This window comes from Pelecanus crispus, chromosome 1, assembly GCF_030463565.1.
Source record: "Pelecanus crispus isolate bPelCri1 chromosome 1, bPelCri1.pri, whole genome shotgun sequence".
Lineage (NCBI taxonomy): Eukaryota > Metazoa > Chordata > Aves > Pelecaniformes > Pelecanidae > Pelecanus > Pelecanus crispus.
Genome location: NC_134643.1, coordinates 20,632,193 through 20,646,054, shown reverse-complemented (window position 1 = coordinate 20,646,054; position 13,862 = coordinate 20,632,193).

The following is a 13,862-nucleotide window of genomic DNA, read 5'->3' as shown; positions in this document are numbered from 1 at the left end:
ACACTTCTACAGAGTAAATCCAGATTCATACTGTTATATTCCTGAAAAAAAGACAACAAAACCACCTCTGATTTTCTGCTCCTGTAATCACATCTGTAAAAGCAGGTTAGGAACATTTTGTTTATGCACATTAAATGCAAATGAGCTAACTGCAGAAAGAACAACCCATTAGATAATCAAACCTATGGTACACAGAAGGGATCTTCAGTAACTGCCCAACATTACAGAATTCCATCAAGGAAGGAAGAAGTGGTTTGCAAACTACTAGGAACTTTTTCTTCCATTTAAAAAACCTAAGCCACATAATTTGTGATAAAACATCTTATACATAGAACTAATCTTCATTCTTTAGCAGGTTGCTGACCATTTAGGAGATCATTAGAAGTAGTCATAGTAATTTGGCTATTTAAGTTGGATCTCTCCCTGCTAAGCTAAATCTCCCCCATTAACATATCAATTTAGAGCAACTACCTTGAATTTGAATATGGTATAGCCTTATGCTTAGTTTTATGTTCAGTGATGTAGCTACAAGCTTGAAGACTACATTAGAATTTTAGATACTGAATTTGTGAGCTTCTCATGTTCCCAGTTTCTGGGAACACAAGATACTCTGCCAGAGCTACTCTGACACCTTTTCCAGTATAAACCAAAGATGTTGCAATCACAGCTAAACTGCCTCTGATATATTTCCTTTTCTTATCCTAACTGGTTTCCTAGTTTTCACTAATCCACTTGTTCTACTGTGAAAGATTCACCATACTTGCAAATTTGGGATTGATGATTTGGATGGGATCAGAACTGAGATTTGTATTAGTCACCACCAAAGAAAATGACACTTGGCAGCGTCCTGTGTTGTCTCCTGTCCTTGGCCCAGGACCCCTTTTCATCCCTCTGGACCTGTCAGTCCCTGCCCCAGCAATGCCACAGCAGGGCCACAGGACCATTCCTGGCCATCCCTGACACATCTCCAGCGCCATGGAGATGCCCAATGTCCCCAGCTGACCCCTGGCCTGCTCTGTGCCTTGGCTGGGGGCAGGCAGAGCAGGGACCCCCAGCCAAGGCCTGTCCCACTGCCTTTGGCTTTTGGTGGTGGGACTGGCCCTGGCCACGAAGCCCTGCCCTGACACCTCATGGGGACACCTCTTGTCCCCCAGCTCCTGGCCCAGGAGAGCCACCAGCCTTTGCAGTGCCCTGATACAAGACAGCAAGCTTTAGATTTTGCCCTATAATGTTCTGACCAGAGGGGACTGATATTTGAGTTCCTTATGCATATTCTTTTTGGTGACTAAAGGTACATAATAGCGTTTATGTTAGGATGTAAATAACTGCTTGTAATATAGACCTTTTTCCCGTACAATATTTTGTCACTGCTTTCAACATGGAGTTAAACAAATCCATTTAGACTTTCAGGATGTCATTGGGGTTTCTTTGGCTGGGCTGTGCCTAACATTTGTGTTAGGCACAATTCCTCAAGCAGGTCTTTCAAGGCGTGTAAGGCTGGCACCAAAGAATGCCAAAACAGTTGGTTGGTTATATTTTTTTATCACTTCTTAGACATGTGACACCATTCATGGGTTAGCCATCTTGCATCCTGAATTAGATCAGAATTGGAATTAGTCAGATTATTGACAGTCAGTATTCATAGGATTCAATGGAGCTGGTTTTCTTGACTTTCTTTTTTTCAGAGTGAGTCAACTATTTTAAATACCTACTTTAGGATTACTGGCTTAGTCATACATGTGCACACATGCACACACATATACAGGAAGACAGGAGCAATAAATCCCACCAGGCACACCACAGTATAGATATTATCCTATTCTCAGTTATTACCCCAGACTTTTCTGATTAAAGATATGTCAAGAGGAAGTCTTACCTTTTAGGTTAAATTTCTTACAATCACAGGTAGAAGGCACAGTCCTGCAGCATGACTTTGATGTGAGTGCTCTATAAAGACACAGAAGAAACCAATTTTATCTTTAGGATTCAGAATTTCCTTAGGGAAATAGCCAATATGTCATATTTTTTCCCTCTGTACACTCTCTCACTGCTTGCCTAGGTAGTTCAAACTTGACTCTGTCCCAATTATGGACAACACACCACAGGGATCCCTGAACCTGAGCATGAACCTCATTTGGGACAGAGTAGAGAAAGTATGCAGCCTGAATTTGAGATTCTGAATTGAGCTCAAAATCCTGGTGGCTAGGGGTAAAATCATATGAATCTTTTTCCTTAAGGATAAGGGTTTTCAAACTAAGACTGCATTTGTACCTAGGCACTCCTCTGATGGGAAATCTGCTTTAATTAACTGAAACAGAAGATAATTCCTAATCAGTTTAAGAGAAAAAAAAAAAAAACAAAATAAATCTTGCTGAAGAGGATACAATATCAACACATGAGTTCTTACTTCACTGCAATGGTTCACTTTAATCCCATCTTAATAAAAACTGATACAACTTCCTTATTTAAAAACCTATAAGGAAATGTAACTGGGAAAGACATTCAAATTCATGGACTGAAACTTTCAAAGCTGATTAGTCCTTTTATAGCAACATCTATTAATTTCAAAGAAAAATGTTTCCAAATTGATTAGACTGTTTTGAAATTTTTAGTCAACGTGCCCAGAACCCTGTGATATTGTTATGACAGCCCCTTTAAAGCCAAGGAAAGATTTATTTGCTATATGCTTGAAAAGGTCAGAGAGAAAAGTACTTACACAAGGACAATGCACACAGTTTTATATAAACACAACAAGGTAGTAAGTTCAAATATTTGCCCAAATAGAAATAACTCTTGCCTGTCATTTTTAAAATGACCTTCTGATTAAAAGAGCATACCAAAGTATTTGTAATGAATTTGAAGAGGCAGTAATTCAGTTTTTCACATAGACCAGTGAGACTGGGCATGTTTCACTCAGATTGGTTTGTTAAATATTTTATAGATCAGTTTTCTGCTTCTATTGAATTGGAGTGTAATCATCACATAATATTTTCTTTACTGTTGAGGAACACGTCAAGAAGCTTTTTACATTTGATTATTTGTTTCTAGGGTAGATAATTTATTCATCAGCATCACTTGGTTACTGTACCTGTCTTCAAGAGCAATTTTAGTTGATGTAACCTGAAAGAACTGTTATGATGAATCAACAAACTTGGCAATCTGAATAGAATAATCCTTAATGTTGGCTAGTAGAATGCATCAATTGTTTCTTGCCTTTCATAGAACAAAACAAAACAAAAACAAAAAAGCAACTTCATATGAAAAAAAACCAAACCCAACCTGTCACTGATTTAATTGCTGATAGTAATATGTAAAAGTTATTTATTACAAAAGATATTTTCAGCATATTATGATTATACTGGGTCTGGCTGGAAGGGAGTTAACTTTCTTTATAGCTTTGGATTTGTGACTAAACCAATAGTGATAACACACCAATGTTTTGGCTACTGCTGAAGAGCGTGACAGTGTGATGATGACAAGGTTTTCTCTTTTTCTCACTCTGCTCAACCTGCCTCTTCAACAAGTAGGCTGGGGTTGGGCAAGAATTCGGGAGGAGATACAGCTGGGACAGATAATCTGAACTGACCAAAGGGATGTTCCATACCATATGACGTCCTGCTCAGTATTAAAAACTGCAGGGAAGGTATTCTTCCAGGGTAGCTGTTGCTCAGAGATTGGCCGGGCATCAGTCTGCCATCAGACGTGGTGAGTAATTGTCTTTGCATCTTCCCCCCTGCTCCATTCCCTCAGTTATTAAACTGTCCTTACCTTGGTTCATGAGCTTTCTTGCTTTTGCTCTTCCTGTTCTCTTCCCCAGTCCTGATGAGGGTGGGGGTAGGAGTTGAGGGAGCAGCTGTGTGGGTGCTTTGCTGCTGGCCAGGGTCAACCTACCACAATGATATATATGCATACAGGTATTAAATAGCTATGCCAGTAATGTAAATCATATTTTGATTATTCTGTACTTCGGTCACACAACCACATACAGACCTGTCTTAATAGACTGTTTCAGCCAGATATATCTGCAAGGCCTCTTGAGCTGGTGTTTTTGAGATATGCCTGCTCACTGATTGACAGGACACAACAGAATGATCTAATTACCATTGCATCTATACAGCTCTGCCTTTAGGAGTATCTAGGTATTCACACATCAGGTGAGTCTAGGTCAACTGGTATCTCAGCTGAGCAAGCTCACATCCCTAGACCATCCCAAAGCCACACTATCTTACATACCTCTTTGATACTAAGGTAGTACTAGAGTCCATAAATCATTCAAAACAATATCTAGATGTCTTTGGCTTCTAGTCTGTTCTAAACCACAGTCTACAGAGCTGCCAGCTGCAACCCTTCACAAACTATGTTTTAGACCCTCACAATCATTAGAATGTCTCACAAATGATAAAAATGGGCTTCTAAAAATTCCATTTGGTACATTTACCTTTTTGTTCTGAATGTATCATGTCCATGGTTTCATGCTCTGCTCTCATGGGACATATAAATCTAACTTAAAAAGTAAAAGCAAAATTTTTACAAAAAAAAAAAAAAAAAGTAAAGTAAGTGAAATTTTAAACAGGAAATGAAACAGAACCAAACTTCAAGTAAAATCACAAAATTGATGCCACTCTGCTTATACATGAGTTAGTCAAAAACATATTCAAATTAAATTACCACAGAAACTAATTTTTAGCAAAGACTAGGAAAACTGAAAAAAGTAACTTGGAAATTAGATAGACTTTTTTTATGGCATTCTTTTAAGGAATTTAAAATAATTCCTTTTAAGGAATATATATAGTGTTGCATTTTTGTACATTTCTAGTTTTAAATATTTGAATACAATATATCTCAGGATAGTAAGGTTTAGAAACCATTTGACTGTTAAATATGTCAGTCAGATTTTTAAATCTCTCTGAAGAAAATAATACATGCTTTCTGAAAAATTTTGCTTACCCTAAGCATAATTCTCTTGTGCCTCTCTTTGTATGCTTTAACATTTGTGCAAAACTGATGAAGAGTGGTGATATAGAACAATAATTTACATACTGCTTATATTTTTTCCAATTGTACCAGCACACTAATTTGTAAGTCAAGAGCTATCCCTATATAAAGTTTCACACAATCATTTTCAGTGTCTATAACTCTCCAATTACTGTGAAGAATTTTGCTTATTTCTAATTGGTTTTCATCAATATGAAAGCCTACTTTGTACTTATGATCAGTTACCTATGAAGACCATGCATTTTTGTTCCGAAAATGTGGCTGCAGAAGTTTCAAACATATTCTTTAATAAGTTTTGAATATATTTCTCTACTAAAAGAAATCAAAGTTACTTTTCTCGTTACACTTCTGATAACAATTTACCTTCAGACTTATAGGTTATATAGGTGATTATATAAAACTAATGTTTTATTTGGTGTAAAAAGTTTTTTAAATATTGATATTTGAATATGTTCACATAATGCTTTATAGACTGACTTACTCTTCCTGCAATGTAAATTTGTGGCCTCTCTTTGCCCATGATCCAACTGAGCTGGAGAAGAGCCATCTCCAAAATGGAAGCCAGCATAAATCGTCATATCAAGGTATGCTGCCTTTACTCATTCATTTAACCCTCCAGGTTCCATCCAGCTACTGTGAAACTGTGCAACAGCACCAGTGAAAACCCAGATATAGTTGCCTGAGTTTGACTCACAGATACTATTTCAGCTCACTATTACTACATGAAAAGAGCACAATGGGGCAATGTTCCTCTGGCAAACTACAGTTCCAGAAACAGATACATATATGATCGCTAATTAGAAACTACAACGCCAACATTTGCAAAATGTCTGTGTGGACATATCATGGTAGGTCATAACCTTTAAGTATTTACTGTAAGCCTATAACTGTATTTCTTTTACATGCCAAGAGACATCGGTGGAATGATAGAATCATAGAATCGTTTAGGTTGGAAAAGACCTTTAAGATCATCCAGTCCAACCATTAACATGTTTCCAACAACAAAGGTAACGTTTGCATTTTTGTTATTTTGTCATGGAATTCATAAATTCTTCCATCTTTCTACAATTCAGTACTCATACACGTATTTTAACATCTGCATTATCTTTTCCTCTGACCAAGAAAAAAAAAAAAAAAGAAAAAAACTTCTACAGGGGCTATAGTTCAAGAGTGCCCTACATTATGTTTTGTAATGGAAACAGTACAGGTCAAGACTGCATATGGCTGGGAAAATCAGCTTCTCCATCTGAGCCCTGGTCCCTCTTTTTTCAGACAAGGGTTAAAGAGCAAGGGAGTTGTCATCTTTCCCTGAACAGAGCACTAGGTAAATAGGCCATAGGGGAGAACCATTTCCTGGTTTTCTGTAGGGGATGTCCTCACTATAAGTCTTACTGCAGTTTAATCAAGCACCCAACTCTTCGCTGAATAACTACTTTCTCTGATAGGAAAATTTGAGTCTTTATCTGTTGTGGGGAAGGTAGACACAATCTTCCTTTTCAGGTGAGGAAAGATTTTTATTCCAGTGCCCAAAATTACATTGAAGTTTATATATATATATATATATATATATATATATATATATAATATCTGACAACCCCCCAAAAAAATATTCTGATTTGAGGAGAAGATGATACTTGGAATAAGAGAGTTTGCAGATTTTGGGAGTCTCTGCTATATGCAGATGGTATTCATGTTTCTCAGAGCAGTTGTTAGCTTGTCCGCCATTTCAAAGAATATCTCTCTCTCTGCAAACACTTATAAGGGATCCTTATAAGAATTATTTTGCTTTTCCCTGTCAGTTCACATGAAATCCATCCATCTTTTGTGAAGGTCTCATTTTATTTTTGAGAAGTGAGAAGAAATTAATTCCATTTTCACCCTCTGCTGAGAATAGTTTTATATATATGTTTCATTAAGTTTGAAAGCAACAATCAGAAGTGACTCATCCATTTGTATCTTAGAGAACTTTTGAACAGGATCTTGGCAGTTAGAAGTATATTACCTGTCTATCTGCTACCTTCATGCATAGAAAAGGAACAGCAATGCTTGTAGCAATTAACATGAGCCAGGGAGTCAGTACAGACTGCAGAAACCTTAACTGACTTCTTGCTCTCATAGAAAGAGAGAAAGTACAATCAGTCAGCTGTCCCAAACAAAAGAATAGTTTTGGTGTGCTCAAGAAAATAATTATTAATTTGATTAATTAATAATAATTAATAATTATTAAAGTGTTTTGGTATCCAAATCCCTTTAGCCTACAAACTGTCATTAGGTCTCAATCTGCAACAACATGCCTAGCTATTGCTCTCATGAAGCAATATGTTTTCCAATAAAACATGCACTTTTCAGTTAGAAATGTGAAAGTTTGCATAATTAAACCACTTGCTTAGTAATTTAATGAAATCACTTCATATGATGTTAGAAAAAGCCTGGCAAACTGTCCTGCTAAATACTTCACTAATGAAAATTTGTAAGTCTTCCGTTTTAAAGAAGTAATTCACATTCACATACAAATCAAGTCCTGGGTTACAATGAAGGGAACAAATAATGTTCCAGACTGTAGGCAATAAAAAATTCCTTAATTTGACTTAGTGAAGTATCTTTTTAATTCAGTTGAGTATATCTTTAAATTTTCATTTGTTAATATATTTACCCTAGGGACACAGCATGACTTTTTTTTTATTTCATTCTCTATTTCTGTGCATATGTATATGAGAACTATCACTGATGACCCAGCAGAGTGGCTGTGGATGGCACCAAGTCATCTGAAATATGCCTGAGCCAGATATAGAGAAAGTTTAAATCAGCATAGCTCTTGAAGCCAGCTGACTGATGGGATTGTGCATTCACATAGGGTCTGCCTTCTGTTGTCTGATAGGTGCGTTTTCATTGATAGCTACAGAATCTGTTTCAAATGAGTACACATTTCACCCAAACATGTCATTACTATGGATGAAAGTGGTAGTTAATAAAACTGTATTTTCACTAAGGGCATCTTCCAAACAGATGACCCATATTGGATAATTAATAATAAAAATAATAGTAGTAATAATAATAATAACAACAACAACAACAACAACAACAACCACACAAATCAAAACAAAACCAGAACTCTATTGTACATCATGATTTTGCGTTTCCAAAGGGTGTATGGGGGAGCAAATAGAGTTTTTTTAGTTCTGATATCTGGTTTCTTATGCAAATCACATTTTCTCTCTTCCACCTTTGCATATAGAAAGAATCAATCAATATATGAAAGAATTTTTTTCCTTTTCAAGTTTCTTACCTTTCAGTCATTTCAAGACCCTTACAGCTAGTTCTTTGGTTTTAGTTAACCACCTAAATATAACTAATTACAAAGTTTTTGTTCTCGCTTTAATGTGTTAGATGAATTCAACAGAGACATCTCTTTATTTTTAAGATGACGGGTAGGGAAAAAGGTCTCATTTTATACATGTATACTTGAAGAAAAATGAAATAGAATGTGGTATAAGTTAAGGATAGATTAGAAAAAAGCGTAGCTTATTTGTCATGTTAGTTCATCATTATTTAATTATGTACTGATGAACAAAAAGGTTTGAAATCCTCATTTAAGGCCTCTAAATGAAGTTTTGTCCATAAACAAAAGTTTCATGAAACCTTAAATAAGGAATTTTAGAAGCCCAGGTGAAAAAAGAATGGGTTCATAAATATTTAAGAACAGCAGAGGTCAAGAAATATATTCTGAAGGAGAATGTGTGATTTTGGTATCTTTTATATTCTGCAATAAAAAATACAGTTATGATTTCTTTTTCTTCATGTTAAGTCAAGGAGGTATTTAGTCAAGTAGAAACAGTCTTAAGAATCAAAGCTGTACAATGGAAAGTATTAAAATTTAGTTTGGACTAATAAAGCCTTTGTAGTAAAATACAAAACTACTTCTTGTGTTTATATTAAATTATTATTTTTAATAAGATATATATCTGTGTTTGGAATGTGTTACAATTACAAAAGTCAAGTGAGGGCAACTCCTAGAGTTGATGTGAAAGATCAAGGAGGAAGCAGGGGAAAATGATGAAATTAATATGGTATATATTTATCTACCAGTGAATGAGGAACAAGAAGAAACGTCTGGAGCCATGAGTTTAAGAATGTGCCTTTTAAAGCAAGTATAGTTTAAAGTATGGTTTGGTTATGGACTAGATTCTATGATGGCACATTCATCACACAACTGAACTGATTATTCACACACAATTAGATTTAGTTAGGATAGCGACTCATGGACACTTTAATCATTTGCTTCATGAATTGAAAAGGGGCATGCATTTGATTTACTGTCATCTGGGTGGGTGATAAAGATCAGTTAGTTGATAAATGTTGCAAATGAATTTGCTGATCGAAGCTATCCTTTCATTTGTTTTGCACAATAATTAAAGATTAATTAAATCAGACATGCCTCTAATGAAAGACTCTTACCTGCAGTTCTCTTCATCCAACTGGAAAATACAAACCAGACCAAGATGAAAATTCTTCAAAGAATGAGGGCTTGGATAAACAAAAACCAGAATGTTTGTATTGTTCTACAACTATTGATGCAAGCAAAGTATAACATTTACACTCTGCCTATTTAGAACAATAATTACTTTTGGACCTGACATTGGTAACATTCAAAAATGTGCATGCAATCAATATAAAACTTGTAAACCTTTTTTGTTGTTGTTGGATTTTTTAAGTGGCAATGAATTATATGTTTGACAGAGGTAAGGGTAGATTTTGAACAACTTCTAAATCTACTAGTGGTGCAGAACAAGAGCTTTTCTGATTAATGCATAGAAAGTGGTTACTTATTAAAGGCATGAAATCTTGTGTTTTTCTGGTTCAAGTGCTTCACAGCAGTCAAGAAGGCATGCTTGTTTGTCATGATCAATGCCCTAAATCAATCTTCAGAAAAAATTATGCTCTTGTAATGACTAACTAGGTTTGCTTAAATATATGACTTTGTACTTAGGAATTTTCAATTAACATGAGAGAGTTGTGTGTGTGTGTGTATGTGTGTTGGACACTGCTGGTTGTAGCATCTCTAATAAGCCCATATGTGTTTTTGTATTGCTGTGCAGGAAGGTATCCACTATACTCCACTGTAGCTTCACTATCACAAAACATGATCAGGGTTCAATGTCTTAACTCATGATTTAAAGTTTCATGTTATAAAGTACAAAATTAACAAAAACAAAATTAGAGAAAACAAAAAATTTGAAAGGCCACATCACTTTTTCAGTATTATTTGGTGGAAAATGGATTGTCACACAAAGAATATTACTAGTTCAAAACCACTTATTTCAGGGGCTTTTCAGGAAGATGCAGGAAAAAATCAACATGAAATTCAGTAATGTGGAATGTAAAAGAGACAGGTGAATTAAAAAAATGGAAAATGGAATCGTCATCTACAAAGTATTTTAGACACCTATTTTCAGTTGGGGTGAAGTGCCTCTGTAGGTGATGGTCAGTGTGAGAGAAAATAGTTAAAACTATGTCATATGACTTCAGTCCTAGTGGTTTTGCTGAAAACAGAAAGTGATGAAAAAGAGGAATATTTCTTTGTAAAATTAATGTAGATAGAAGGCAACATTTTATGTAGCACTGAAAAGTACACTCACATGAAGATGGAAGGGATGGTATAAACTTTCCTTCTTATTTTATACTTCATTTAGTTTTTAAAAGCATCTGGTGGTTGACAAGGTACCTATCTAAAACTCTTAGCTGCCAGTAACTATAGATTTTGTTCATTAATTATTTCCCTCTTTTTAAAGCAATAAGAAAATTACTGAATTAAATAAATAGTTTCACAGGTTACAAGTAAAACAAGCTATACAACAGTTTGGATTGTTTTTAACAATTAAAACACTAATCTCATGATAATTCTGTTTATTCATGAATTATGATAATCATGAGTATCCACAATAGTTTTTAATTACGTCTGAATTAAAAATGTTTTCGCAGGGTACCTCTCTAGTTTTATATTCCTTGGGTCATTTTATGTTTCTGCAAGCCACCAGAGAATTGACAGGATGAAGGAAGAACATCTTCTAAACATAAGCAGTGTGAATGGACAGAGCTGTCTTTGCAAAGATGTTAGGATATACGGTCAGGGAAACTGTCACATTTTAAAATCATATCTGGCATTCTCCCAGAAAAGCTGTACTGGCATATGTCAGGGGTTGGACCAGAGCTGTACTTTATGCTACAGACACACAGTGTGGAGCAACCCAAGTTGCTGGTAGCTTTTCTTAACCTTCTGTATCCTTAAAACTTTAGTCATGCTATGGCTCTGCGCCATGCCGCTATATTTGTCTATATAAAGGCAGCCACATCTGGCCCTTTATGTGATGTTTTGGGCTGAAAATGTGACATTGAATAGAAAGACAAGAGGAAGAAAGAAAATGTAAAAGCTATTAGGAAAAGCATTTCTAACCACTGCTAAAATGTCATCTCTCTGAAACATGAACAATAAGTGTAATTGCACACAAGTTCTGGCTAACATTATACATTAGGTCATATCTTTTGCAGCCATAAATCAGAGTACTTTCAGAAATGCCAGTGGAATATGTTAAAAATAAATCTCACAAGATAAGAATCTACCTTAAGTCAAAATCAGGACTGGAACTCAACAGGTTTTCATCTCCACATTTATCTTGTTCTTCCAGACTTGCAACTTCTGATAGCTTGAGAAGTAGGCCTTCTAGCATATTACTAACAAAGACTGATTTTGAAACTAAACTTGAAAAAAAAATGTATGGAGTGAGACATTTACCCCCCTGCCCACCAGAAAAGACTATAAAGGTGATTTGTGTTAGTGGAAAATATACCTCACCATTCCCATATTCTGTCAGTTGATTTGGTATTGTTCCAATATTAGGATACCCTTGGTACCAAAGTTCATGTCTCAAGTATTTGCCTTTCACGTCTCTGATGTGTCTAGAGGTTGACTGACTCATTTGATGACAGAAGTACTTCCACATGCTTACTAACTCTTTGGATATAAAGCATTGCTTTCACTTTTGTGTTGGACAGTTGGTTCTGAGGATATTTTTTCCCTTTCCATGTGCCTGCTTTTCTCTTTGACATGTCGGCTTAAAACTTCTGAAGTGGAATTTAACACGAACTAGAATGGGTACAACTTTAAAATTGCAACGTTGCCTTCAAATAATTTCTAAACTCATAATTTATTGGAATTAAGAACTCATTCTGATTTTAATATTTATAAAGATATAAAATCTCAATACTGGAATTCAAAGTAACATTTAGTAGGAGAAATTCAAAGTTTATAAGCCATGAAAGAAAAAATATTGATTTGAAATTAGAGTTCTTTTGTAAATTTTGTTCTGAGATATTTGTTTAGAAGCTTTGAAAATGTCCTTCAATTTTTAATCAAAGTTGGGATGTGAGAAAAGAAGTTTTACTGACACCTCAAGGGATTATGGCTGTTTACCTGCCTCTAACAACTGTCACATCTGTGTGTCATGGTAAAATGATAAATCAAAGATGTCACAAGTCTGTCAAAGAGCTTTATATTTTTGCAACATGAAATGTTTATGTTTTCCAAGTATGAAGGTCATTGTGCTTGTACTTCACCCATTTTTTTTAGATTTGGCAGATCAGTTCTAGTTATATTTAAAAGCCTGGTGCTTCTCCTAAAATTGTGAACAATAATGCTTGTGTTACTTTCCATAGCAGTAAGACTTACTGCTGTGGTCTTACTTTCTGGTTATGTTTTAGTCTGATGTGGACTTACTAAAAGTTACATTAGCTGACTATGAGAAAACAAGACATTACTGTCACAGCACCCAAATAGAGTTAATTCACAGAATCTAATTTATTAATCTCTAACCAGTCAATATTTAATATATGCAAGATTTTTTTTTCCTCACAAGATAAGTCACTCATTCTACAAGTTTTGTGTTTATAATATTTCTCTAGTTTGAGTTAGAAAAGTCTGAAGACACATCTTGTTTATCAAAATTTATCTTGTTAGATCATCTTTCACAGTACTCAAGTAGTTACATATAGAATGGCTTAACAGAAAGATGACCTTTTAAGTGTTCTTCTTAACAGGTTTCTATTACTCAATGAACTGAAGTAAAAAAAAAAAAGTCAAAAAGTCAAAAAAAAAATGAACTGCTTAAAATTATATTTAGGAAGTCAAAAATTTGAATTTGTCAAAATATGACATTGAATTATTTGTGCATGTGAACTTTATTGTTTCATGATCTTTTCTAGACTATTTCAGACTTTTTCTAGTAGAAAAAAAAAAAATCTTCAGAACATTGAAAAGCTTCAGCCTGAAGACATGCCCAGAGGCCAGTGGTTATTATTGCGGAGGTGCACAAAGTCAAATTAGGCAGGTGATGGAACCAAAAATTATATTTATTCTAATAAAAAATATTTGGTACTCTGGCGAACATTAATAAACCACAGGTTCAGGATAACCACGGGAATTTAATACTACATGGCTGACAAAAATTCTTAAGCTTCAGAATAATGACTGGAATAATAGTGTGAGGGCTCTCAACCGTGAGGAGTTACCTTGGGTGGCATCCCGACCCAAGGGGGGAGTCTCCGATTGCAGACCACTGCTCCAAGGAGGAACAATGAATTTGCCCCTCTGAGGAACTCTGTTTATACCCTACTCAAATCGACCTGTGGTCATATATGGTAATGTCCATTCCTATTGATGAAGGCTCCATCTACCCTTGAGTGTGTACGGGGCAACAGCCACAATAGGAGAGTAAGGGTGTGAAAAGTAAGGAGTGAAAAGTAAGGCATAAAAAGTAACAAAGGCCTGGTCTTTGTCAGGGTGGGTGCATCTGGAGGGAAACAAAGATATTTTG